Here is a 23,045-nt window from a genome sequence, read left to right as displayed (position 1 = left end):
TTGCATATTCAATGATAGTTTGAAGTTAGATAGATTTTATTGCAGAGTAAGACTATGACTACAGAATATATCCACTTTGACTTCAGTTGGAAGTTTTGGCCATGATAATTATTTAACATCAGTCTTCATGGCAGTAAGGAGGAGAAGTCCAGGAAAATAAGCAGATTGATTCAGAAGAACTTAAGTGTTTAAGTCCAGTAGGAGCCAGTAGCTGGCCTTCTCTGGACATCACTTAGCATTCTCCTTCGCTTGTATGTCTGCCTGCACTCTGCAGCGGGCTGGGGGTCAGCGCTGTGCTGCAAACATAGCCCTTTGCTCCAGATTCTGGTATTTGCTTGCAGGGAGCTTCACCCATATCCCTGCCCCCCCCTTCTTGCCTTTTTCCTGTGTGTGTGTGTGTGTGTGTGTGTGTGTGTGTGTATGTGTGTCCGTCCGTGTGCAAGCACACGCGTGTGTGTGTGGGCAGGCTCAGAATAACAGATGGTAAAAACTGGCAGCAAAGGGACACTCTTGGCCATAGCAGCTCTGCCTGCCTTTCACGTATTGCACATCCTGAATCTGTTATTTCACGAAGGAGGAAAATGAAGCCATCTCTTGGATTCAGAGAGATGGGAGCTTGGAAGAAGAAACAGAAGCGGAGAAAGCCCATCAGCAGTGATTTACTGCTGCTGCATCCCGGGCCCTGTTCCAGGCTGGCGTCTCACCCCCAGCCTTGCCTCCTGCGACCAGTTTGTTCGGTGCAGTTCCTGCTGCTGGATGAGCCGTCGTGCCCCAGCTGGCCTGGTGCCACAGCCAGCGTTGACAGGCTTGCAGCGTTGCTGATTCGGAGCAAGATCCCTGTCCCTAATCTGTCTCGGGGGATGTGGTCTCCGTGCTCCGGTTGTGATGGGTTCTGTGGTGTGGTTCTTCCTGAGCTGGAGTCTGCTGGTGGGGAACCTACTGCAGGAGTCACTCCGTGGTTGCTGTCCATGCGGTAAGATGACCTGGTGTATGTGAGACTGGGAAATCCAGACAAGTCAGCCCTTAATTCGGTTCACCTGCCTGTTACTGAGTGCTCAGAAACTTGATAATCTGCCAAATTAAATGGATTATTTTGCTTAAGCGCTAAAGTGAGTGGGAAGTTTAGGTTGGCATTAAGGGATTCCATGTTTAGATGTTAATGTGTAACAATCGTTAATAATGGTGGGAAAAAAATGGAAGATAATTCACAGGCTGTTCTGATGATGGGAATATGGGAATATAGTTATTTTTTTTCCATTTTTCTTTAATGATTCATTATTGCTTATGTAATAATAGTGATAGTTTTTAATAGTAGTAGAACTAGTTTTATTCTCATGGGGAAAATAGTCCAAGTTGAGAATTGCACATTTATAAAAGTAGAAACACACCTAGATTCTTGATCTTGAAGAATCTTTCTAAAAACAAACAAAAACGCAAAAAACGTAACGGTGTGAACTTTTTATGTTAATTTTATCTGACCATTGAGGTAACATTGTTTATTTTTTGAAAAGCCGACTATATCTATTATTCATTGAGCACATGTTGCTTTTAACAATTTAAAACATAAATATGAATGGTCTTCTAACTAGGATTTTGTTTTATTAAAAATTTTTAGTAATTTTACCATAAACGTTTTAAATGTACTCAAAATTAGAGAGACTATTATAATCAACTACTGTATACTTATCATTCAGGTTCTAGTCACATTTGAAAAAAAAGCTATTTAAAAAAAGTTGAGCACATAATACAGAGTCCCCATATTACTCCCCCTTTCCCAGCGTACACACACGTCATAGCCCCTGTTATTAACATCATGCATTAGCGTGGTACTTTCACTAGAATGAACGAACAGTGTTGATATTATTACCTTACAGGCCATAGTTTACATTGCTGTGTGCTCTGTGTTGTATGGTTCTAAGGGTTTTGACAAATGCATAAGGTCATTTACTCACTACTATTGTGTCAGGCAGAGTCTTTTCCCAGCTCTCAACTATACCCTGTGAATACCGCCTCTCCTTTTCTCCCAGACCCCTGGCAACCACTGATCTTTTTATTGTCTCCGTAGTTTTGCCTTTTCTAGAATGTGACATCTAGCCTTTTCAGATTGGCTTCTTTCACTTAGTAATATGCCTTAAGATCCTTTCATGTTTTTTCCCTGGCTTGATAGCTCATTTTTATTGTTGAATAATAGACCATTGTATAAATGTACTACAGTTTGTTTATCCATTCACTTACCTAAAGATATCTTGGTTGTTTCTAAGTTTTGGCAATTGTAAGCAAAACTGCTATAAATGTGTGTGCAGGTTTTTGGGTGGACATAAGTTTTCATCTCCTTTGGGTGAATGTCAGGGTGGGTAATTGCTGGACTGTATGGTACACGTATGTTTAGCTCTGTAAGAAAGCTAAACTTTCTGGTGAACTGTCTTCCAAAGCGGCTGAACCACTTTGCATTCCCACCAGTAATGAATGAGTGAGTGTTCCTGTTGCTTCACATCTTCTCCAGCACCTGGTGATGTCAGTGTTTTGGATTATGGCCATTCTAATTGGTAGGGAGTGGTATCTTGCTGTGGTAACTTACAGTTTCCTATGATACAATGTGGAGCTCTTTTTCATGTACGTGTTTGCTGCCTGTGTGTCGTCTTTGGTGAGATGTCAAGGTCTTTGGCCCATTGTTGAGCTGGCTTGTTTGTTTTCTTATTGTTGAGATTCAGGAGCTCTGTGTGTATTTTAGATACACGTTGCCCTTTATCACATACATATTTTGCAAATATTTTCTCCCAGTCTGTGGCTTACCTTTTTATTCTCCTAGCAGTGTCTTTCACAGAGCAGAGTTTTTAATTTTAATGAAGTTCAACTTATCCAGTGTTTTTTTTTCACGGATTGTGCTTTTGGTGTTGGATCTAAAACATCATTGCCGAAGCCAGTCATCCACATTTTCTTCTGTGTTCTCTTCTAGAAGTTTCACAGTTTTACGTTTAGATCTAGGATGCATTTTGAGTTAATTTTTTCAAAGAGTAAGCTCTATGTCTAGATTTCTTTCTTTCTTTTTTTTGGGGGGGGTGTTTGGATGTTTGGGTATCATTTGTTGACTGGTTCTTTCCCCATATTATACAGTAAATCCAGCAGTTATACTCCTTGACTACTCTTTTTCCAATTGAATTGCCTTTGCTACTTTGTCATATTTCATTTGAGTTTACTTTTGTGGGTCTGTTCTGGGCTCTTTGTTCTGTTCCATTGATCTGTTTGTCTTTTGCTAGAACCACCCTGTCTCAGTTGCTGTAGCTGTGCGCTTAGTCTTGAGGTTGGGTAGTTTCAGTCCTCAGGCTTTGTTCTTCTCTTTCAGTATTTTGTTGGTTATTCTGGGTCTGTTGCCTTTCCGTATACGCTTTAGAATCAGTTAAACAAAATTACTTGCTGAGAGTTTTGATGAGGATTTTATTGAATCTGTGGATCAAGAACTAACATCTTGATAATATGGAGTCTTCCTATCAGTGAACATGCAAGAGCTCTCCATTTAATAAGATCTTCTTTGATGTCTTTCACCAGAGTTTTGTGGTTTTCTTCATTTAGCTCTTGTACATATTTTGTTAGATTTAAAGCTCCATATTTCGTTTTTTTGTTGCTAATATACTATGTTTTTTAATTTCAAATTCCAATTATTCATTGCTGGTATATGGGAAAACAATTTTTATGTTAATCTTGTATCCTGTAATATTGCAAAATTTCTTTTTAGAAAGAGTCTTTTTGTTGACTCTTTGGGACAGTCTACATCAACAGTCATATAATCTGTGAACAAAAGCAGTTTTATTTCTTCTCTGTGTGTGCCTGTTATTTCCTTTTTTTTGTCTTATTGCATTAGCTAGGGTTTCTAGCGTGATATTGAAAAACAGTGTGAGGGAGCATCCTTGTCTTGAGCCGGGAAAGCCTTTAAGATTCTCACCATTAAGTATGATTTTAACAGTAGGTTTCTTTTAGATCGTTTTTAAATCAAGTTGAGGGAGTTCCTCTCTATTCCTAGTTTACTGAGAGTTTCAATTATATATGTGTATTGGACTTTGTCACATGCTTTTTCCACATCTGTTGATTTGATTATATGAATTTTTTTTCCTTCAGAGTGTTGATGTGATGGGTTACATTAATTGCTTTTCAAATATTGAACCAGCCTTGCATATCTAGGTTATGTCTCCAGTGGTTGTTTTATGATTGTTGGATTCAATTTTCTAATATTTTGTTGAGAATTTTTGCATCTATATTTATGAGAGAAGCAGTTTTCCTTTCTTCTTATGTCTTTGGTTTTGGTTTTTGTGTAGTGCTGGCCCCATGGAATGACTTGGAAAGTATTCTTTCAGCTTCTATTTTCTGGAACAACTTGTAGAGAATTGTTATAATTTCTTAAATATTTGGTAGAATACGCCAGTAAAACCACCTAGACATGATAGTTTTTCTTTTCCTTTTTTTGGTAGATTTTAAATTATTGACTCACTTTCTTTAGTGTATATTGGTCTATTCAGATAATCTGTTTCTCCTTATGTGAGTTTTAGTAGTTTGTATCTTTCAAGGAATTAGTGAACCTCACCTAAACTATCAGACTTGTAGGTGTAGAGTTGTTCATATTATTCCTTCATTGTCCTTTTAATATCCATGTTACTAGTAGTCATGGCCCTAATTTTATTTTTGATATGGCAATTTGTGTCTTTGCTCTCTCTCTGCCTAGATAGAAGTTCAGTAGTTTTATTGATCCTTAAAAAAAAAAAAAGAGCTTTTTGCCTTATTGATTTACTTCCCTCTCTATTGATTTTTCTGTTTCTATTTTTATTGGTTTCTGTTATAATATTTATTATTTCGTATCTTCTGCTTGCTTTCAGCTTTTATTGCTCTTCTTTCTCTAATTTCCTAAGGTGGAAACTTAGATGGTTGATTTTCAGATCTTTTTTAATATTTGTATTCAGTGCTATAAATTGCCCTCAAAGCATTGCTTTCCATTTTTTATAAGTTGGTTTTTTTCATTTTCATTTAGTTGAAAATATCTTAAAATTCCTCTTGTGACTTCTGTGACTTGTGTTACTTAGAAATGTGTTGTTTAATCTCCAAATATTTGGGGATTTTATGATTCCATTTTCTTTCGTCTCTCACATACCATTGTATTTTCTTTCTACTATTTTTAAAGTGGTTGTTCTGGAATTTGCAGTAGACGTTTATAACTAATCCAGGTCCACTTTCAAATAACACTAGACCGTATCGCTAGCAGTGCCATTACCTTATGTCTGGGTAGTTTCAGTTCCTCCTTCCTGTCCTTTATAACATTGCTGTCATTCACTTATCTACATGCTGTAATTAACCAGTACATTACTACCTAATAGATAACAATTTGTATCTACTAGGTGAATTAAGAAGCAAAAGAAAAATTTTATTTTATGTTTATTTCTCTGTTTCTCTTAGGACTGAAGAAATAACATTTCTTGCAAGGCAGGTCAACTGATGACATAATTCCTCAGGTTTTGTTTGAGAAAGTCTTTACTTCTCTTTTCACTTTTGAAGAATAATTTTACTGGATACAGAATTTTAGGTTAGTGGTCTTTTTCTGTTAATATCTGTTTATATTAAAGGTAAAATTGATTGTTAATATTAAGTAGTAAAAGTAACATAAATTACTTTTTTCATTTGGTTTATTTTGCAGATAACAAACAATGTAAGTATGCAGATAATAGGATAATTAACTGGATTTTAAATAAGTAATAGTTAACTGGGTAGAGTGCTGTATTTTTATCAGCATGACATTCATGAATGCTTGTCTATTTTCTTTTATTTTCATTTGTAGATGAAATCTTGTCTGTGTATTGTTTATACTGACATTCTTCTACATAACAATATAGTATCCGAAAACAGAAATTGTGGCAATATGGTAAAGGTGGGACCTCTTCTTGTCCATTAGTTCGCTTACCCTGAGTGTTTTTGAAAAGGATCACATGATGAAATTGGAGCCTTCCAGTATGCCCCAGTGTTTGCTACTTGAACAATTTTCTACCAGTGTTTCATGTCTGAATGTGTTCTATAGATGTAACTGTGTATCTACTGCTTACTTAGTGTATATCCCTGTGGATACTGTGGGTTAAATAATTCTCTTTAAACTCTTACATGCATGTTTCATTTTCAGAACAGTGTTGGAAGTGTGCCATTGTCTTCCATTATAAAATGTAAGCAGAATCATAGAAAGGAGTAGGAGACATCAAATATTTGAGTGCCAACTGCTTGTTATGGTGTGAGGTCAACTGAAGCAAAAATGAAAAGTTGAGGCACAACAGACAAGTTGAGTAAGCACAGATGGAAAATCAAGGGGTGTCGTTGTCCAGGGTTAATTGCTGGGCTGTAGAAGCAGTGGAAGCTGTGAATTGAGGACGTGGCTAGATCACTTTGGCAGCAGAGCTGGTCCCTATAGACAAACCCGAGAGGCCCTAAGTCAGGAAAACTCACCACAGTATCGAAGTGCTGAAATTGGAATCCAAAGTGCTAACAACTGACTGGCTCCCCATTCCCAAGTTGCTGTGTCTCCAAGCTTTCTAAACAATTTGTCCAAGTGGTTGCCCAAAAGATTGATTAATTAATTATGATTTAATAGAACAGAGAATTAACTGCAGGCTGAGTTAAGGGGTAGAAATAAAAGGATCTTACCTTACAGGTTAAAGTGGTGTACTCTGGAGGAGGTCGCAGAGTAGTGAGCACACTCTGGTTCTGCCCTCTTGAGAAAGTATCTCCCAAGCCTGACGCTTAAGGCAAGGGAATTGGAACACAGTGCCTGTAAGCTCCTGGTTCTGCTCTCTGTTAAACATGGAGATAATTGATGATGCGGAGAGGCTAGGCTGATGGAGTGAGGTGGGGGAAGTAAAGTAGTTAAGTCAGTGCCACATAGCAAGTCCTCATTAAGTGGTCATAGTAGTAATAAAACTCAAACTCAGGTGTGTGCTGCATCAGTTTTGGATACAAGATACCGTTTTGTGCGTTTTTACTGAGTATAAGCTAGTAAGCTGCTGTCTTCTTTAGAACTACTATGTCATGCAAATGAAAACACGACCAAAACTTTTTTTTTTAACTCTTAAGGAAAATGGAGTTTATTTGCAAAAGAAAGCATTATTGCTTGGGGTTGTATTTCTGTATCTGTAATGTACATGGAACGCTACCAGAAAGCCATTATAGAGCCTCACCAGGGAAGCCCTCCATGTTTCGGCTCCTTCAGGGGATGATGGAGTTGCTGCCATCTGCGTTGTTGTGGAGATGATTGGAACTACTTCCTCTTAAGTGGCCGAGCTCAGCTGGGTGGCTGTCTCTGTGGTGCTTTTGTTGAGGACTTTATCTGTGCCAGCCGGGCTTCATCTGGCATTCATCTGACCTTGCTCAATTTGAGATCATTATTCCACTTGGGAGGCGAGGTGATCCTAGAGGGGCTGAAAGTTGAGGAATGCTGCAGAATTGTTTTGTCAATTTAGGGGAATGATTTACGCACATGTGAATTATAATCCCTCGGCTTCTCACAGCGATCAGGAGAATGAGTTCCTGCCTGCTGTCATGTGTTTGAAGAGCCATAGATGAAAGAAAGGAAGACTGAGAGGAAATTATTATTGTTTTATTCTGAAAAGTGTTTCTTTCTGTTTTTCTCATAAATAGTTTGATTGGAAACAGTTTTGTGCAGTAAACCTGGAAAATCGCTAATGTTTATTGCACTGGTTGATACATGCTAATAATTGCTAAACTGCAGGAGCTTAGTTGATACATTTTGTTCCCTTCTAAGAAGACAGCGTGTCAACAAGCCTGCTAAGATTGAAGCTCCTTAATCGATTGAAGCTCCTTAATCGTACAGTCATGCAATCGGCAGCTGGACTATATATAAAAATAGATTAAAAAACAATTTTTTTCTGTAGAGCACAGGGGACTATATTCAATGTCTTGTAATAACCTTTAATGAAAAAGAATATGAAAATGAGCATATGTACATATATGCATGACTGGGACATTGTGCTGTACACCAGAAATTGACACGTTGTAACTGACAATACTTAAATTGAAGGAAAAAGAAAAAAAAAAAAGGCTGCACCTGGGCTTACCTGTAGCAGGGGCAGAAGTGGAGCAACCCATGCTGGGTGGTGATCTGGCAGAGACATGGAGGCCCGTGGAGAGGAGTGCCGGAGTTCAGATGTAGTCACGGATTCAGTGATTAGAAGCACTTTTGTTGAGAGGGAGAAGGATGACTTAGGAACACTGGGGGGAAAACTGACATTGAGGAATGCGGACTTGCCCTTTTCTCCCTTCCCCCTCTGGGGGAGCAGTTGTCTGTTGTAGCCCTTCCCTGTGCATTGCAATTGTTTACTCATCTGTTTTCCTCACTGTAAGTGCCATGGAAGTAGAAAACTATCTCAGCATGAAGCAGCGTGTTTGGCACATAGTAGGTCCACATGACTTGAATAAGTGAAATTATACAAGCGGCTTTACTTTTTTTGTACCTCCCATAATGGAGTCAGAGAATAAACAATTGAGTGTTTCTCTTAGTTAGGCAACCTTTTAATTGTATGCTAATCATAAGAAAAAATAGACTCATTTGTTTCATTCATATAGTGGCCAAAGGATGTTTGGTAACGTTTAGATGACATGTCAAACTTACTGAGTAGGTGTAAACCTTGAATCTTGGCATTCAACAAATGTTAATAAATATATATCTACACATTTTAAGAGGCAAAAGGAAATGTGTGTATCATAAAGTTGAGAATTACAACATACCAAAATCATGGCTCCTCCTGCCAGGTGGGGAGACTGTTCCTGTCATGGATTTGGCCTGGATTTAGAGAACGCGCCACGTGCTCGTGTGGTAAGGGGGAGGGTTAGACTGAAGCCACATTTCCAGTCCGTGAAGATCGTCTGCCATGCTTTGTTGTCATGCAGACGTGCTTCACGTCAGCTGACTCGTCACTGATGGGAAACAAAGTGTGTATGCACCTCAATGTTGTGGATAAATGAAACTCACTTTCAAAAAGTAGTCATTTAAAAAATATTTCTGAAGCGGCTTGCTTGCATTCCGGTTATCTAAAGCGGAGTCTACTGACTAGGAGGAATCTTTGGGCAACGGTGTCCGTGCACGAACAGCACACGACGCCGTTCTGTGCTGATGTCCAGCAGAGGTCTCGGGAAGTTACCGGGGGCTCCTGGCCCCCAGCGCTGAGCCCACCGTGCTTCCTCCACGCTGTGGTTCACTCTTCCCTTTTCTTCTTGTCCGGCGTCACCTCTCTTGCCAGCTGTGCCTTGGGCTGGACCCTATCACACTGCAGGAAAAACAGTGCAATTTTCACTTTGTATTGATTGATGCTCTGCAGATAGAGAGGTATTTTACAGAGTAGACGCCTGGAATTTTTTCAGGTGGCATGTTATTGAGGTTTACTCTCATTGTACAATGAGTGGAGGTAGCTTTTACCTTTATGAAAAACTGTCTTTATTAATTATTAGTAACATCTGTTAAATATCAAGACCCGGGGGTTTTAAGGACTATAAAGGCCCTGATTGGTCAGTTTGTCATCTAAATCTCAAATCAGATTAATTTGACCGAGTACACAAGGGGGTCGTTTTCTACTTAGGGAAGCTTTCATGGACTGTGGTTGTGCAGCTCTGTTTCCCACCTGGGTGCCATGATTTCCTTCCTCCAGTACACAGCAGGGAGAGATGCATGAAAACTGTGTCGTGGGTTTGCTCTCTGCGGTGCGTCTCTCTGCTCATCGCCGAGCACCTGCAGCTGAACGCTCTTCAGGAGAAAATCAGCCGTCTTGCATTTGACCTCAGAGGTACGCAGGGCCCGTAAACCTTGTGTGTTAATGCTGCGGAGTGTGTGGGTGAGTGCAGAGATGTCCTCTGACCGGGATGGCCTCTTCAGCCTGGGGTTTCATTACAGCTGCAAAGCCAGAGCTGCTTTCTCACAGTGAGATGGTAAGAAACACTGAATCTGCACATCAGAGCTTGAATTCCTTTCTTCCCGAGGACTATCAGGATGGCGTATGTCTTTGATTAACTCTTCATGCAAATGCTGACATAGACCATGTCAAATACATTGGAAAGTTTAAATTGCATTTTTTCCCTTGAAGTGGGTTGCTTAAATAATAGCTTTTACTCTTTTTTTCTGTGTCATTTTGTGCTGTCTTTCAATATTTTTTCACCTTTCAATAAAATGACTTCTTTAATACTCTTTAAAGTAAGGAATGATGCTTTGCCTTACAATAAATATAACCTAGATTTGCATCTTTGTGTGCTTTCAAAGGTTTGAGGTCAAGACTGTCAGGAGGGTTTTATTCTAGTGATTCTAAATAACCCGGCTTGTCTCTTCATTTTGCTGGATGTCCAGCTCTGGTCTACGGGAGGTACTGTTTCTGAGAAGTGCGTTCTGGAACTTGGTGAGACTGGCTTTTGTGGCCCACTCTGAGGGCCCTGGGAGCAGGCATGGGTGGGAGTTGTCTGTTTGGGAAGCGGATTGCATTGGGGTGACTTTTGCTGAGTCTCTAAATAAAACTGCTGGGAAGAAGAGAATCTTCATGTAGCCAGCCGCCCAGTTCAGTTAGCTGTTAGTGAATGCCTGGTTCTGTTCGGTGAATATTGTATTGTTCAAAAGTCACTTTCTCAGAGAGACCAGCCCTAGGCTTCTTAAAGTTGAATAACTATCCACTCCCCGCTCCCACCCCGGTGTAGAGCACTTATCACTGTCTGATCCACTATGCATCTTATTTTATGCTCTCTTTCCACTAGAAGGTAAGTTCATGAACACAGGGGGCTTTATCGCTTGGTTACGCTGAATCCCAGTAGCTAGGACAGTGCTCAGTAAATGTTCGATGAGTGATGTTTGAATAGCTTCCTCTGGTTAGAAGCAGGTGACGTCTGTAGTCTCCATCTGTGCAAACTCATACCAGGAGGTTTATCTCTTCAGACCAAACGTAGCCAAAACTGTGGGCCATTAGTTCCAAGGAGGTTCAAACAGCCATGTTTGGCTGGGAGGATTCCTCATCTGGGTCCCTCGATAGAACGAGCCAATTCCTGGGTGAGAGTTTTTCTCTAAAGCGGATGCTGGGACATTCCTGGGACCAGATCGTTAGGTTCTGTGATCAGCTTAAGTGGCCAGAACCTCTGACGTGGAGACAGGCCAAGAGACTCTAGATGTGGAGAGCTGGGCCCGTGACAGTGTTTCGTTCCTTATTCATTTAAAGATAAGGAGCTGTTATTCCTCTGCACATTAGACACTTAACCTTAAGCAGAAATGTTACCAATGGAGAAATGATCCCATCCTTTCTATGCCAGCCTGAAAATCGAGATACTATATATATATATAGTATATATATATATGAATCATCTAACATCAAGATGTTGATTTATTTAGGACACTTCTGTTAATTAGCCAACTCCCAAATATTGTTGGGTTAATTAATTCACGCACTTCGTACTACTTAGAATGAAGTATTTAATATCACCACAAATCCGGTGTGAAGCCTGGGACTTGGCATGCACGCAGTTTATGTGAACCAAGTGTAACAAGTAGTGGCTGAGAGCTCAGATTCTGTAGTTTGACTGCTGGCTTCTGATTTAGGTGCAGACTCTTGCTAGCTGGGTGATCGATGGCAAGTTACTTAATATATCCGAGCCTCAGTTTCCTCATCTGTGAAATGGAGTGAAAGCACTTAACGCATGGGCTTGTCACAAGGATTATGTCAGATTTCTTATAAAGCCCTTGGCAAAGTGCTTAGCACATAGTAAACACTCAGTAAATGTTAGCGTGAATTTCTTCACCTGTCACAGATCCTTTGTGTCTATAGCACTGTAAAGTTAAAGGAAAGAGACTTGTAAATCCAAATTCAAAGTACATACTTGGGTTATGAATGGTTTGGTGAGTGGGATCCCATAGGCTGAGATTAAGAACAGAAATTCTTAGGAGATCAAGCTCTCCTTGTGTGTTTAAAATGAATTTTATGCATATTTACGCACACAATAGTTTCCAGAAAACTCCTTATGTAGTCAAGAAACTATTCCAGCAAAAGCAAAGGTTTTTGGATTGTTCTTTCTTTAAATGATCTTTGTCATTAAACCAAAGGATTTCTTGCAATCTGGAGTGCTTTATTTAGCTATCTGATTTTTAACCTCTGTTGAAATGAGAAGGGGGGTAAAAAGGGAGAATATAGGGCTGATTTTCTGGTTTTAAAGTAGCAGACCTGAATGCATTGAAAGTCGTAAAATATGTGGATATAGTTTCTGTCTCTGTTTCTGCCTCCTTCTCTCCTCGGTCCTTCTGCCTTCCTCCACCCTCCCTCGCCCCTAGGTCTCACGCAGACACCTGATCAAGGAAGCATTTACTTTTAGAACTTAGCAAATTGCATGAGTTTTTTGTTCTATCATGTAAGTGTAACAACTATTGTGTAACTATCAGCTGTGTTATGCAGTAACGTTTTTTGTTCAGTTGGGTCATGCTTGAGGATGAAAACAACTGCAAGATGACACCTACATTTTCAGTATTTAAAATCATCACTGAGGCCAAGTTCATGAACATTAAACTCATGGAGTGTAGTGGGGCCTGTGCAGTTATTTTAAGAGTCTGGCATTAGTCCTCAAGTAAGTTCTCATTTTAAAAACACAATAGTAAATATTATGTCCTGTTGAATTTTGACCAGGATTGAAGTAGCCTACAGTTTTTTTTTTGATATTCTAAAGAAAAAAGCTTAAATTTCAGAAAGATATTTTATCGAATAGTATATAACTTGTTCACAGAAGATAAAAGATTCCCTAATAGTGTGGACATAAACTTGCCAGCTGAAATGTTTCATTGATTCAACAGATTTTTTTTACATTGCTACCCAAAGTGAGTCAGTGACTAAGATGTATTTTTGCTTGAACGACCTCTCACTCTATCTCTGTCTCACTTGGTAATGTGTATTTGGAAGAAATGTTCAGAAAGTGCTTGGCCCTAAATTATTCAAAAAAAAAAAAAAAGAAGTAAATCAGGCAAAATGATGTCAACCGAATGCCAGGGAGCGGTAGTGTTCCGTAGAGTCTTGCTCCTGTAACTGTGGTCCATGGACCAGCAGCCGCCCCGTCACTGGTAGCCTCTGTTTGATGTACTGAGCTCATCAGGACCTGCGGCAGGTGTACAGAATCAGGATCTGTGTTTGACGGGATCCTCCAGGTGATCCTACTGCACATTCAAATTTGAGGCTCACTTGGACTCTGTAAGAGAGCGTGTTCAGAACAGTAATAGTTCTCAAGCAGATGTGCAGTGCAAAAGGGTAGTGCAATTTTGCATGCTTTTGATGGATCTGTGAAACCTGAATATCTTGTAAGTTTGCTTTTTCTCACACACAGGTGTTTCTCCTATATTGAGACATGTATTTCTGGAAAGCCTTTCCTTCTTCAGATACTGCATGCATGCGCACACGCACACACACACACACACACACACACACACACACACACACCTGCAAATAGTAAATAGGATTAAGGGCTGATAATTAAACACCTCTGCAAGTTTTAGCTAGAACATCAACAACAGCAACAACAACAACAAAAAAACGGTTCTGATAAAAATACCAGCAGAATTACGCTGGCATTTGTACCCTGCACCAGAAGATCGCAGGCAGCCTTAGACTCTGGGGCTCTGGCTCCCTACCGAAAAATCTGCTCCATGGCGTTGCCTTCCTTAATTTCTGTTTTTAATATAAATACTCGGGATCTGCAGATGCGGCTTCAGCAAGTAGCTTAATGTTGTGGAAAGTGTAGTGGATACTGAAACAACTAAATCCACCCCTTGTTACACCAAGGGAAAGCCCTTCTGTAGGATTTTTAGCATTTTCTGTAAGTCCTTACATATAGGCAGAATGCTTTTTAATTGTGAAAAGGCCTGTCTCTGATGTCAATGTGTTGGAAAAACAAACCACTCTTGAGCAATGTGACTTCCATGTTATACCTTGTCTGCTAATTTGAATGGCTTTAACGGATATGTGTATGTGTTTGTATGAAGGGGGGCATTGTGCTGTACACCAGAAATGGACACATTGTAACTGATGGTATGTCAACTGAAAAAAAAAAAAAAGAACGGTATGAATGGCTTAATTCACATTACAGAAGACTGAAATTTTCAGTTTTCTAGTATTTGCAAGTGTCCAGTGTGCTATGAAACCAGATACAAACTTTTCATTTAATGTATAAAGAGGTAGTTGGCTCACAGTGATGAAAGGTACAGAAGTGGAATTGAAATACACATGAAGGACAGCGTGAAATAGCTTAAAAAAAACAAAAGATACTGGCTGTGAAACTTTCCTCCCGACCCTGGGGGCCCCATATCCCCACTGTGAGGTGAAGAGTTAGGCCTGATGAAACAATCTCTAATTTCCCATCTTGCTCTGATTTTCTCTTGTAAATACTTTTTTGTGTGTGATTCCTTTCAATTTATGTGTTTGGAGTTTAATGCTAAGCCAGTGCCAGATCAAATGAATTCCTGCCCCTTCTACTCTGGTTTCTCTCTGTGTTTGGAATCCCCCCTTTTGCCTCTCGTCTCTTTAAGAGGCTTGTTAAACTCTGGAAGGGCGAGTGCCAACAGTGACTCTGATGCAAAGTCACTTCATGTCATTTTGTCTGTCACTGCTTCTTGAGGAAGAAATCTGCATGAATCCTTGTCTTGCAGGGGCTTTTGAGAGTTAGAAGTAAGGAACAACACTGGGTAAAGGCCAGAGGAATGAGTAAGGTGAAGTCAGTGACAGGACAGTGTTTTACTTACACCACTGAAGTGTTGTTTCGTACACTGTTGAGTGGCTGTCTTTGCTGACGTGGGTAATGTGGAAAGGCCATACATACATCTGGTGTTCAGAAATCAGAAAAGGAAAGGAAAGCGATAGAAAGGAAGGGTGAGTTTCCAGAGCTGGAACATGTTTTTGTAAAAAGCCCTGGCCCACCATTTTCCTGGGAACCATCTGGACCAGGGCAGTGGGAGAGGACGGACTACGGTCGACCCCAGGTCTGTTTGTTGGAAACCTGAAGCCCCAGTGGATTTGAGCAGGAAAAAGGGCAGAGCAGTCTCATTCTGTGGAGTTTTGTGAGCTTCTTTCATTCTTCTACTTCTCCATTTTCCACAGCAGTCTCATAATTCCTGTCTTGTGGGTCCAGGCCGAGGCCTTCCCAGTTATCCCTCGAGGATGGCCCTGGTGAGGGGGAAAACTTGGTGGAAATCCCCTGAGCTGCCTTCCTGGAATAAACCTGGGTTGAGAAATCTGTGGGGCTCTGGGCACACAGATGATGGCTGGTAGACAGATCGGGGAGTTGCTGCTACCATTTCATCACATGTGATCAACTGGGAACTGGTCGTAGACACAGAGTCACAGCCCAGGAAGGGGTCCTTGTGTGTGTGTGTGTGTGTGTGTGTGTGTCTGAAAATTCCTTTTGTTCAGTCTCTCAGTTCATGTTAAAAACAAACAAATAAACAAAACAAAACCCTAAGCAAAAACAAAACAGCAGGAACTCTTGTCTCACCTTTTCTAGGAAATAGGGTGATTTTAAATACTTAGATTTGGTGAGTACAGATTAATTTCTCTAAAAGGATCTTGGTTTTTATTGTTATAATCTAAGCAGTTTGCCTTTTTTTAAAAAAATAAAATAGGTTATGTTGATTTGGCATATATAAACTTTTTTTTTTCCTCTGTCAAAAAAAGAAAAAAGGGACAGGAGAATGGACACACTTGTTCTGATTTTCCTTCGACCTTTGATTAAGCCTTTTTGCAGAACTTCCTGACTCCAGGAAACACCAGGGATAGAGGAGCATGTTCAGCAGCATTTAGAGGAAGCGCTCAGCCAAATCCAGAAATGGGGACATCCTACAGAACAACTGAGCCGATTTAGTCAAGGGTCAATGTCTTGGGGAAAGAAGGAAGAAAGGACCAGGGAACTATTCTATCATAAAAGGGACTTGAGAAATTTAACAGATACAAGTCAATGCAATGAGTAGATTTTGCCAGGATCCTTATTGGTAAACAAGTAGGAAACAAATTTTAAAGGGAACTGGAGAAATTTGAATGTGGACTAACTTTTGATGGGAATAAAGAATTCTTGTTCACTTGGTTACAAAGGAGAACAGCCTTATGGTTGTGTAAGAATGCCTCCCTCCCAGGCCCCTGGGTGCACACAAATGGGGCATGTGCTTTAACCTCTCCCAGGGTCAGTTTCTGCATCTATGAAATGAAGATGATTGTTGCAGAGGCTTTTGTAAGGTTGACGTGAAGGTAGAGTGGGGCGGTATTAAGGCCGTTTGTCCAGGGATGGTTGTATTCCGTTGTTCTTACTGCTGTCATTATTACTACTACTGCATGAGGTCCACGTATCCTTCTAATTCTAACCTGAGCTTGTTCTTTAAAACTTCTGCGTGCTCCCCAGTTGGTGAGCATGCTGGTGTCCTGTCACTCAGTCCGTTGACAGTTGTCCTAGGTGGCCTGTTCCACAAGGCTTAGACGTCTTGGCCGGTTGTGGCTTTGCTCGTTATTTGCTCTTAGCACCAAGTTCTGTACCAGGCCCAGTGAGTCGCCTTGAGTAGATACTTTATTACTTGTTGAATGAATTAACTCTACTTTCTATAAAACTGATAGCAGAAAAATTAATCTTTATTGAAACACTTCTTTTTGGTAGCAAACGATAACAGACTTATACTGACCAACCTGCTGGGCGAGGATTCAAAAGGGGCCGATATCTTGGCGCTGTAGTGGACACTGGTGTCTGGCTCTCACACGGGTGTTTCAGTGAACCCGTTGTTGCCCATTCCAGCCCCTTCTTCCTCTTCCTCAGAAAGTACTCCTGTGGCCGTTTCTTTCTGATTATAAATTCTTTATTAGATGAGAAGGAATTCACATTAGATTCCCTCTTAGTATCATACACATAGTAGGCTTCTTACAGACAAAAGAAGACTATGTTTTTGTACCTGAACTTTTCTTGGATATCTTGATGGGGAGTTAGGAGAATCTTTGGGGTAAGAAATGATGTTAGGTGATTAGAGAATGATTATTTAGTTGTAAAGATACTGTGGTGGCCTGTAATTTATAGCTGTCAATTACTGACTTGGTTATAATGATAGTGCTTCAGAGGCAACTATTTACCTCTGTTTTCTCTCTTAATCTTGAGTATTAATAATCGGGGGTGGGTGGGAAAGGGGCATTTCTTTCATGTAGATTCAGTAGGAAGAGCTGAAATCCACTGAAATAACAAGGAGAGGTTAGATGTTGCTATTTCAGAGAAGCTCACGGTACTGTGATTAATGAAGGGAGTGCTTAAGTCCGAATCTGACAGCTAAGTGCACCTTTGTTTTAGATTTAAAAGAGTATCCATGTAAAGGATCTGACATTAGCTTGAAGACATAAAACAAGTGTAACTCAATAATTCTTACAGATTTATTTTTTCTTTTCTCATTTTGCAGTTCAATCAGAACATTGCTTGTGGGCATCTTGCCTTTTTTTTATGTGTAAGGAGAGGTTTGGATTTTTATCAGTGAGAGTATTATGTGTGAAGCTGAACAATATATTCCCCTACATAAAGTGATACAGCATGTTACAGAATTACTGCTGCTACTGATGACTACCAGAGATAGGTACGGAGTGGAAATGTTATGTTACAAATAAAGTGAACGTGTAGGAATCTGTATGATTACATTTCATGTTTGAATATTTTATTTTATTTTTAAGAAGAAGTGGGGGTTGAGGGGTGGTGGGGTGGAGACTATGCCTGCTACAGCCCACGCCAAGGTCAGTTCTCCGTATTTTGTCTGGCTGTTTAGTTTAATAACACTCAAGCGTACAGGCGATCAGGAGGACCTCTCCTTGGTAAATCCATAGTTATAAAGAAAGCATGTCATTCAGAATTTTTTTTTTAAAAGCTGTTTTGTAAACCTAGACCTAGTTTGAGATATTTTCGAAAAATGCTTATAATTTTCCAGAATTCCAGGATTAAGACAAGGAAACAAAACAGAAATATACTGATCTGGCAGTGGCTTTTCCCCCTCTTAGGTTGAATTGTCTTAGACTCCTCTTATAAAAAGAGGCAGCTTGTATTAGTTGTATAATTTGAGACTTGTTAACTGGTTATCTTTAGTCTGTGAGTTTTAGCAAGCTGATTAAAAAGTGTGGAGCCATTGACCTATGGTAAATAAAATGCTCTTGAATTTTACATCAATTCCAGGATACAGCCACCTCCTTCTTACACAATCTTGTTTTAACATGAAGAGCTCTGGATTTCAAAGTTTGAAATCCCAAGAAATATTTTTTCTATGACTCTGAAAAATAATTTCAATTTGCATTCTTTTTTCCTGAGGAGGATAAAGTAGAAACGTCATGATCATTTTCTTCCTAATTGAGTTGCATTTGTGGGATTGACTAATAAAGATATTCCAACCTAATTCAGTTTATTACAGCAGTAGGGAGATTTTGCACAGCGAAGTACTGGTATCTAAGCCTTTTAGACTACTTCTAGAGTTATAAAATAAAAAATTTAAACGTGTCAAATCCGTGTGTATGCATGTGTGGATTCCCCCCACCCCCCTTTATCGAACAAGCCCGTCTTTTCTTGTTCCATCTTGTAAACATGAGTTGCTTATGGCTTGTGTACTGAAAATGCTGCCAGGAAGTAGGGTGAGCAAAACTTCTTTTCCCATGACCCTCACTCTAATGTTGTTCCAAGGGTTCCCTACTTAGAAATGCCTTGATAACCACATACATTCCTGACACACCCCACCCCCAACACACACAGAACTGCTGAGAGCCATCTGACCCCAGTCCAGCTGCAGCTCTTTGCAGCGCTGGTGGAGAGAGGGCTTTTACCTAGAGCAGTGAATAGCTATGAAAAGATTTTGCATGTGATGTGTTGCATGTGTCTAGAAAATTAAAAAAAAATCAGTTACTTGGTGTGATCCTGGAAGCTAAAAGTTAATTAGTGACTGTTTTCTTCCCTCTAATTTTAGACTCATACTAGTGTGGATATGTGTGCCTGTACACTCTTTGTATTATTTCTGGAAGTTTTGCTGCTGACAGTGAAATTAATTGCTATGACACATTAGAGTCCCTCATTCTGGGACATTCATCATGCATATAAAAGTTTTTTTTTTTAACTGGGTTATGCTGGTCACAATCCACTCTCCCCTTCACTCTGGTTCTTACACGATACACTAGATTTCTTTCTTTGAAATAGAGGGGAGAGAAATGTATTTATTTGGAAACACCAGGGCTCTGAGTTTCTCTAAACTTCCCACTAACACTGTGAAGTAGGCAGTAGCATTCCTTTATTACATACAGAAAATGGAGACTGTGAGGAATAGGTTAAGTAGTTCGTTCAAGGTAACAGAAGTCTAGTCAGGTGTGGAATTAAGATTTAATACTGATGCTAAAGTTCTCCTCTTTGCCGCTTGATGATAGTACTGTTCGAACTGCAGATGTTCGGAGCTCTATGGTCTAAGGGCAGGTGAATGGAGGGTGAGTAGGAAAAAAGCCTAGAAGACAGAGATCTGTATGGAGTGGTCCTGAAAGTGGAAGCACAGAGGGCAGGAAGCAAGGGTTGGGGAACACCTGCTCCTGGTAGCAGCCCACCTGCTTCCTCTAGACTCGGCTGCTCCAGGGAAGATTCCTCCAACCTAACCCTAACTCCAACCCCAACCATAACTCTAACTCCAACCGTAACTCCAACCCCAGTGAAGTTTTGAACTTGATTTTCTGTATCGTTTAAGAACTGTGTATGTAGAGTAAAGGGGATGGTTGTGGTTATACTTTATTTCTCCCGTCCCGAGGAGACAGAAGCTGCCAGGCTTCTGTATGAAGTGTGGTTATTCCTGGAGCAAGGACAGGAGGCCTCGTTCCAACCCCCTGGGCTTGGGTGGAAGAGCAGGCCGATTTATTTGACTGACAGGGTCACTCTGTGGAGTGCGTGTGGTAAGGGAGGAAAGGAGGGGCCTGGTTCCTGCACTCAGTGACCTGGGACGCCTCGTCACAAGCTGCAGGCCGTGAAGGTTAAGTGTGTGAACAGAGGAGCGAGAGGGGTACAGGAAACTCCGCCGTGGCTCGTGTCCTGTTCCGGCCTGTCCTCTGTGTCACCGACCTTTACGAATCCCTTGGCTGCTCCCTGCAGGCCCTCGCCTGAACTGAAGAACACGGAAGGCTGGGCCTCCCTGTCCTGGCTCAGTTCCTAGGAATCTGCACTCTGGCCACCCCAGTTAGATGCTCTGAGCCTGAAGAAAAGTGTTAGAGGACCGTGGTCCCCGAAATGCTGGCTGGAAAGCAGGTTTCTCTTCTGGGAGACTCCCCCCCACCCCCGCCTCCCCGTGGTATTCCGCCGAGAAAGGAGAGATTAATTTTGGTAAAACCGCTTAGTATGCAAAGTACTTCTTTTAAGCAGAAGATGTTGTTTCGTCCCGAACCAAGTTTGGAGCGAGGATTACTTTTCATTTGTACTAGTGACTGCAGTGTGCAGGTCTGGCCTGCCCGGGCCTGGAGGGACAGCCACCGGGTGGTCCGCTGTAATCTGAGCTGTCCAATCGTTATATTCTTTTGAGGATTCAAAAAAAAAAAATAACCGTAGAGGAAATCATAGTGATCTCTTCAGGAAACAAAAAGGGAAGGGTTAGAATTTGTTCCAAACAAATTATAGGCAGTCTTCTCCCCTTTTCTTTTCCTATGCTAACTTCAAACTGTCTCCTTCTGCCTTTTTCTCACTGTCGGTCAAAGACTATCATCACCCCAGTCCTATTCGTGAAAATAATCTATCTGTTCTCCGCTAGGCTATGAACTCCTGGATGAGAGGGGTCTTAATTTTTGTGTAACTGAATAGGTAGTAGGCCTTTGTGTTTTTACAGTGTTAACTGATGATCATTGCTGAACTGGACTCAGTGCCTTCCTTCGTTTCTGTGCCACTTTGCGACTTTGCCGGGGAACCGGCCTTGGGGCCGATGTGGCCGTAATGTCTCATTCAGCGACGAGTGTGCCGTCGATTGTCCTGTAGGGACACGGTGCAGAGCAGTGAATGTGAGGTGCTCAGGGCTCTGCTCTTCAGTGCTGGGGCTCGCCGTTTTCAGGCATGTGACTTGTGGTGGGGGTGGCGATAGGTTTGAAGTGCTTTCAGGTTCCTTTGGAAGAGAAGTGTTTTATAGTTGGAGCCAACAGATCGTATTAATTAGAAAGCCTTCTTGGAGTGAGTTACTGAGCACTGGTTACCTGTCACGCAGTGGTTCCCTCTCCTTAGGCCTGGAGAAGTCATCGCCTAGCAACTTGTCGCACAGGGTCATGCAGTCAATTAATGCTAGTGGAACTAGTTCTACAACCCTTGACTTCTGACACACTGTCCAGTTATGTGTGAGTAATAATCCAAAGTCTGCATATTTTTAAGTCCCATGAGGTATAAATGTTTGTTGTGTTAGATGAGCATTTTAATTCTAAATCTTTAACTTTTGAGTTAATTCCCTTTAAAACTGCTTATAACCACGTGATAAAATGAGTATAAATGAAGTTTAAGCTGGCTGATTTGGGAGACTTTAAAAAAAAAAGTTATTCTCACCAAATTGGTAAGTTTCCTGGAGTGCTTAACCATAGAAGTTTAAATGGATAAATACAGGTTGTTTTTTTTTTTTTTTTACCAGTCATTGTGAACAGTGGCACTAGTAGACTGTCGGGGAGCATTAAAGAATTCTTCCTCAATTTGGAATTAAAACTGAGCACTGACATAGAAGTCAAACATATTTAAGATCTTTCGTGGGGGAAGAAAGACCGAAAAAAGATCTTTCACGTAACAAATGCTAGCTTTACGATGTAAAAAGGCTTTACAGTCGATTGAGGATGGCCTATTTCATTTCAGAAACCAACTGGTACTTCACAGAACTTTGAGTTCAGGCTGTATCCATCTTTATATCTCTTTTCTCCCTGGCTAAGTTCTTTTCCATACTTGTAGGAAATAAACTGTGAAAATTTTAGTCAGATTACTTGATTCAAGGTAGCTGTAAAGAAGCTTGCTTAAGAGTGGATGCATAACTGGGAAACCTTTTTTTCTTTACAGGTGTATGAAAAAATGCAATCGTCTCCATTGATTACGTTTTAATTCCAGCATATAACTTCCTATGCATCCCTGCAGTGTTACTCCCGAGAGGAAACGTACCCCGTTCTACCCACCTACCCCTCTTTCCCGACACGACTCATCACTGAATAGCTCCCTTCTGCCTATCACAAGCCAGACTTTCTTTCGAGTGTCTTTTTAAAACCTTTATTCCATAATGTGTATTTGTTTTCATATGCAGATAAAGGGTTCTGCTTACATAGGATAACTATGTTGCCCCGCTCCAGGATACACATACACTGTTTTAAGAAGGGCTCTGTTACAGGATCTTACTACATGCTTTTTTTCTTTCATCTGTTTATGCAAAACAATGTTTTTCATGTGCCAGGCCCAAATCTGTTTGTTAAACAGTGGACAAAGTAGGCAAAAATTTGTGCTTTCATAGAAATTGTATTTTAATTGGGAAAGACACATTGTTAATAAAATGGTATGGATCGGGTCAGCATCATGGCAGCATGAGATACCCTCTTAGTCTCTTCCCTTCAATCTACAACCAGTAAAACATCACAGCTCAGCAAAGGTTCCTCCGTGCAACACGCCAGGACACCAGAGAGTTCCACACGTCTGTATGTGTAAAGGTGGGGGGAGTGGAACACATGGAGGAGGTGGAACTGGGGGAACAGCAGAGGTGGTGCCTATGATCCTGGCCATGCTGGCTGAGCCCAGCCCCCAGAGAACCCCATTAGTAGCAGCTGGGGAGGTAGTGTGGACCAGTCTGGCTTCCTGGCTGCAGTGGCACCCAGGGCCACAGGGAACCAGGTGGCAGCAGGGCCTGTGACCCCATCGCAAAAGCTATGCAGGTGCCTGCAGCTCCAGCCCCGCTGCCCACAGCACCAGGACCTGCGTACCCTGGATGCAGCAGAGGCTCCCCGCCCTGGCCCATGCAGAGAGCCTGTGACCCAGGCAACGCAGGACATGGGGGAAAT

The 23,045-nt window shown here is 41.0% G+C and overlaps 1 protein-coding gene across 2 annotated transcripts in view; it reads left to right on the top strand.

Moving 5' to 3' along the window:
- ARHGAP42 (Rho GTPase activating protein 42) overlaps window positions 1–23,045 on the top strand; it is a 244,582-nt gene that overhangs the window by 22,716 nt on the left and 198,821 nt on the right. The window contains exon 1 of one of the 2 annotated variants that reach the window (XM_072968922.1): window positions 5,447–5,566. The exons of the other annotated variant lie outside the window; for it this stretch is intronic. The gene's annotated coding sequence lies outside the window, so the exon portion shown is untranslated. Of the gene's footprint in view, window positions 1–5,446; window positions 5,567–23,045 lie in introns of those variants that run through there. 2 annotated transcript variants of the gene reach the window in all.

Source organism: Vicugna pacos, chromosome 10 (assembly GCF_048564905.1).
Source record: "Vicugna pacos chromosome 10, VicPac4, whole genome shotgun sequence".
NCBI classification, from domain to species: Eukaryota; Metazoa; Chordata; class Mammalia; order Artiodactyla; family Camelidae; genus Vicugna; species Vicugna pacos.
The sequence above is the reverse complement of the archived record's forward strand: the minus strand, read 5'-3'. Positions and strand labels throughout refer to the sequence as shown.